This window comes from Triticum dicoccoides, chromosome 7A (genome assembly GCF_002162155.2).
Source record: "Triticum dicoccoides isolate Atlit2015 ecotype Zavitan chromosome 7A, WEW_v2.0, whole genome shotgun sequence".
Classification (NCBI taxonomy): Eukaryota; Viridiplantae; Streptophyta; class Magnoliopsida; order Poales; family Poaceae; genus Triticum; species Triticum dicoccoides.
The window spans coordinates 90,982,891-90,988,448 of NC_041392.1; the positions used below are offsets into that span (position 1 = coordinate 90,982,891).

Below are 5,558 nucleotides of genomic sequence, written 5' to 3' on the forward strand. Positions count from 1 at the left end.
CGAGTGGGACTCTTGCCTTTTGGGCAAAATCGACTTTGAGGAGGCTTTTGCTCAAGTTTCGACCCCAGGGCTCAACATATAAATAGAGGGACAGGGCTAGCACCAAAGACACATCAAGAAACACCAAGCCGTGTGCCGGCTACCCCGTCCCCTCTAGTTTATCCTCCATCATAGTTTTCGTAGTGCTTAGGCAAAGCCCTGCAGAGATTGTTATTCACCAACACCGTCACCACGCCGTCGTGCTGCCAGAACTCATCTACTACTTCGCCCCTCTTGCTGGATCGAGAAGGCGATGACGTCATCGAGCTGAACGTGTGCTGAATGCGGAGGTGCCATACGTTCTGTACTTGACCGGGACGGATGATGAAGGTGTAAGACTACATCAACCGCATTGATAAACGCTTCCGCTTACGGTCTATGAGGGTACGTAGACAACACTCTCCCCTCTCGTTGCTACGCATCACCATGATCCTACGTGTGCGTAGGAATTTTTTTGAAATTACTACGTTCCCCAACAACACCCTCGTCGCATTATGGATATTTACCCATTCTAGATGAGTCTACATGCCCGACCATCGCTAGCCGCTGCATGCATGGCGTCGAGCTCATCTCTCAACGCGGTTCTAATTGCTAGAGTGCTACGCGGGCCATTGGCATTACTACCACACTGCATGCGCGTGTACACACGGGTTGGCTCGGGTGACTCGATGCCACATTGCTCGTTTCCCATGCCATTGCGAGGGAGAGTAAAACAAAATGTTAAAACGGTGCACCTCGGCTATTTAAGCACACCCAAGCCTACATCTTCCTCTACACCCATCTTCCTCTCACTCTCCTTCATCTCCCTTCTTCCCCACAAGCCGTCCCAAGATCCACTCAGCAAGCAAGATGCAGTTCACCGGGGCTACCTACCGTGTGCTGCCCACCTTCCCCGAGAGGCTCTACCCTGCCGGAGTCCGGGTGGAGAACACCCAACAGGTGTGGGCGTTCTCGAGGTGGAGGAGGGCAAGGGGGCTGACCGAGTTCTTCCTCTCAGCCGGCTACCGCCACCTCCCGAGGGGCTCTCCGGTCATGTTCCGTGTGGAAGAGGTCAGTAACAATGGCCATCCTATCGGACTCATCGTGAGGTTCACCAACCCCTTCGACACCTACTACCTCCTCAACCGTGTTTTTTGGTCTGGATGCAAGTTCATCGCATTCACTATGTACAACATCTTCACCGACTTCGACAGTGCCTTCCCCGTACCCCACCGACAACGACGAGTGAAGGAGTTGGCCATGGAGGAGAGGAGTTGGCCTTGGAGCATGCAAGCAAGCAAGCCGGTGGTGTTTTATACGTTTTATTATTGTCGTGTTGGGTTGAAGTATGAACTATCTATGTTGTAATGGTACTATATATGTTGTGCTACCCTTATCTATGCAATGCTACTACTTATGCTACTACATTCTATCTGTTTTTTTCTATCTAGTTGATATTGGTTAGTTGATATATATCTTGCTTGATGTTCTATGGGTACCCATGTTCTATCTAGTTGATCGGGTCCCTATTTGATCTATGTCTTACTAATAAAAGGTAGATTCCACTACGGACATGCAAGTGTATGGGTACCCAATTTTTTTTGCAATTTTTTTCATATCTTGGTGTGCTGCATGTGTTCATGCATGTATCTAGGCCCTGGCTAGTAGGTGTACGGTGCAAATTTTTATGCAACTATTGGACATGCAACCCCATGCAAATAGGGTCACCCTAACTAGTAGGTGTACGGTGCAATTTTTTTTGCAACCATGGACATGCAACTAATTTAGTTCATGCAAACAATTATTGGATTAACTCAAATGCACAAAAGAAATATTTCTGTGTTCCTAAAAATATTGGTTTGAATTTTACCTCTGGTCAATATTTTGTGCAACCGTGGACAAGCAACAAATATGTAAAGAAGTATATGTTTGTTAAAGGTTTATTTGCCGAAGCAACATTTTATTTTGAGTTTTTAGTCGAACATTTTTTTTTCTAAACATGGGTGCCTCTATGCTATAAAACAGGGCTGGTGCCCCTACGCGGGTGGGCTTGTCTCTATTTGGGCCTCGTTATTTTTTCACGGCCCAACATCTATTCGGCGGCAAGATTTTTTTACTAGAAACTGAATTTGGGGGGTGTGCATTCTATTAACTGAAGAACAAGAACAGAGCATGAACACTGAATATTTCTACTTCGATTCAGTTACATGAACTTGGCATGGCGCACAGATCGCATCCTCTGCCCTGACAGACCTAAATGCCCCCTCTAATGACGGATGAACAACAAGTAAAACAAAAACAGAGCAATGACACAATAATATAACACCCTGCCATGATATTTGCTTGCTTCTGCAAATCGATCATATCCATTTGATTTTTCTTGATGTTCTTCAGTTCCTCGATTAGTTCAGACTCCAAGTGCAGTTCAGCATTGCGCGCATACCTCGCCATCGGCACGACTCTGCCCGCCCCTCTGTCCGAGCTCGACCCCAAATTCTCCATCTGCGGCACCCCACCCCCCAAATTGAGCTCCCAGGTTGCGGCCCCGCTCGAATCAATGTAGCCCTCGAACTGAATCCTCTCAACATAATCATCCATCCACTCGAAATGCGTGCATTTCTTCAAGATCTGAAAACAACAACATGAACCCTAAATTCCAAATTCAAGGGAAAAAAAACAAAATATGGAGAAATCAGAGCAAACGACAGTGAAAGAATGGGCTAAGAACTGAGATATAACCATGCCATCCCTTCCTACCATTGTTTTGCTCAAGCACTTCACAAATTCCCGCCCAAGATTTCCATTCTCATCAGTCCTACTCACCCACAGTTTCAGAGGCTCTGGGCGTGGGCAGTCAGGGCACCTTGTGAGCGGCACTGGACTATACTGACGCCATTTTGAGTGCATGGAGGAGGAGGTGGACATCTGCACTAGCTCGCCGGAGAAGAGGAAGAATGGGGAAGAATGAGGTTTTGCACCTCTGCTTTCTTTTTTGATCATCTCATTTAGACTTGTTGCAGTACCTGTGACACACGATGCCTAACTGCTTAACTATTTTTCTACTAATTCAGCCCACGCGGCGCTGCGGTACGCGGATGTCGATGCAGAGTAGAGAGATACCAGAGCCGGGACCCCTAGAAGTCGCCTTCAAAAGTGTCGCCACCCCGGACACGATGACATTAGAATTCAGTTCCTTCCGTTGACATACGGGTTTAGGAAAACCCAGTAGTTGTTGTGTTTCTGCTAGCCAAGCTAAACTTGGTTTGTTCTCCTGACAGTAAGAAACCTATTTGAGTTGGCCTCACGATTATAAAATTCCAAAACTGTTTGAACAATGATGCAGTGACATTAATCTGTAATGTGTTGATAATGGCCACTACTTCAATGTTGCTAGCTGCATTTTCTCTTAGATGACAGACATATGTGGCGGTTCTTGCAGTGAGTTGAGCACTTGAGTTTCCTTATTTTGCTGAAAGTTTCATTCCATCAGCAGAAAATGAATTTTTGTTTTTACCGAGACCAGAGTTCTGAGCATGGTGAGGTTAATGCGCCTGGACACGGCTTGCTGCATTTTCGATTTTTCATGCGCGTGTGGTATATTTGATTCCACCTATGGTAAATTTTTTTGAATAAAATTCAGGTTGTATCCCACAATGCTGTAAGAATACCTAAGTATATTACATTGTTCTTTTCCGTGTGCATGACAACTTCAGATAATTTTGTTTATCTCTCTCTCTATCCCTCATGTTTCGCTTTATTTTCAGGTTGTGTCCCCCGGCGTCTGAAATGTATAGTTTGTTCAGAAGGCGAATTCAACTATTCTCGCAACTAATATATTGATCTGACGTGCATACAATTTTAGCAAGAATGGGAGAAAGACCGACGAATGAGATACCAAAGTAAAGAAGCTTTTGATTCAGGGTGTGTCGAGTATTTCGATAGGACATCACTGTCATCGTCCTTGCCAACTTGTCACTGTCGTTTACAGTAGTAGTTATTGCTCTGCTCAACCAGTTGTGTGAGATACAGATTGGTCGACAGCTATATACATAGAGCAGATATTGCTCTGCTCAACCAGTTGTGTGAGATACATATTGATTTCCTTAAATGGGAAACTAATTCTACATGCAAACTGGATGTATTAAACAAGGCATAAGGCATATAAGCGATATGATAGCTGCGCATCGTTTGGAAGAAGAGGAATTAACTCAGTAGGAATTTAGAGTTCTGGCAATTGTTGCAAAATTCCTTTGTTCCAAATAAAGGGTAGCATAGTTTTGGGATACTGGTTACCCTGGAGAATGACATTTTTATGTTTTGACTGATCAGAAGTGTGCAATATGACCATGAAATTTCATAACTATATTATCACAAAGCATCACCCAGTTACAAAATCATCAGAGTAGCTAAGCTGGAGATAGGATAAAAAGCTGAGCATTTGGATCTAGTATTGAAAATCTAACACTTGGAGCAAGCTAAGACCGAAAAGTAAAACGGCCTGGAGCAGAAAGCATTGGGAGCGAGCTAAGAGCAGAAAGCTAAGCATTTGGAGCGAACTAGGAGTGAAAAGCTAAGCATTTGGAAATACTAGAAAAGAGTAACCATTTGAAGCTAGGAGCGAAAAGCTAGGAATTTAAGCTGGCTCTTATTTGGAAACAAGAATCTGGTGTTGAATCTTTGAGTGGCACTCTAGTTTGGTGGCCATCCTGGATCACTTGATGATCCATTCGGACCACCTCTTAGATCCTATTTGTCCTCCTTTTTCTAGTCGGCTAGAAATGTTCCAATGACCACCTGCGAAAAAAATTTGAAGTATTTAGACAAAGCTCAAGGTTCTCACTAGCAATAGATCTGTATTTCGTAAAACAATGTCATTTTCCAAATAAGCTACTTATAAAGAGAAACACACAATGATTTTACATAGGACTATTAATATGTATAGAATGTAAATTACTATATGGCAGAACATTGGTTTCATAGTTTTCCAAATATAGGAAGCACATATATCCTTTAATTACTTCAAAAAACAGAGCAAGATGCAGTGAGAGCTATTAACATACTATGATATAAAGATCTTTGTATTTTAGAAACATGTTACTCCCAGTGAAAGATGGTAACCTGAACAGGTGAAGCTGCAATCAGAGGTCCTGCTGACCCACCACCGAAGACACGGCCATCGGGACTGGAAAACGAAATACCCAATCCACCCTTTTGAGTGCTCAGTCCATTAGTTTTCGATGGCACATACAAGCCAGACAAAGAGAGGATGTGAAAACAACCCTGCACATTGAGTGCACATAATTCGATATTGTTCAGATTTGGAAACATATCTAGAGGTCAAACAACAACATTTCCCTTACAGAAAACCAGAACTACAAAACGGTGTGTTTTGATTGTGATATGCTGGTAATGAAAATAATTATTAAAAATTCTAGCTACTAGCCCACATTTCATTTTTCCTTATTGTTCTCTAGCTTGGGTGGACCTTAAATACATGTCTAAAGCACACAAGCAAAAAGGGATTTCTAATGTACAGTTTC

At 43.4% G+C, this 5,558-nt stretch overlaps 1 long non-coding RNA gene across 1 annotated transcript; it reads right to left on the minus strand.

Annotated features, from left to right (window-relative positions):
* Positions 1 to 4,357: 4,357 nt before the first annotated feature.
* LOC119329411 lies at positions 4,358 to 5,285 on the minus strand. Its single transcript, XR_005159482.1, has 2 exons — positions 5,137 to 5,285; positions 4,358 to 4,812 (listed from the first exon to the last, which is right to left on the minus strand). It is a non-coding gene; the product is annotated as an uncharacterized LOC119329411 (long non-coding RNA).
* Between the last annotated feature and the right edge of the window lie 273 nt (positions 5,286 to 5,558).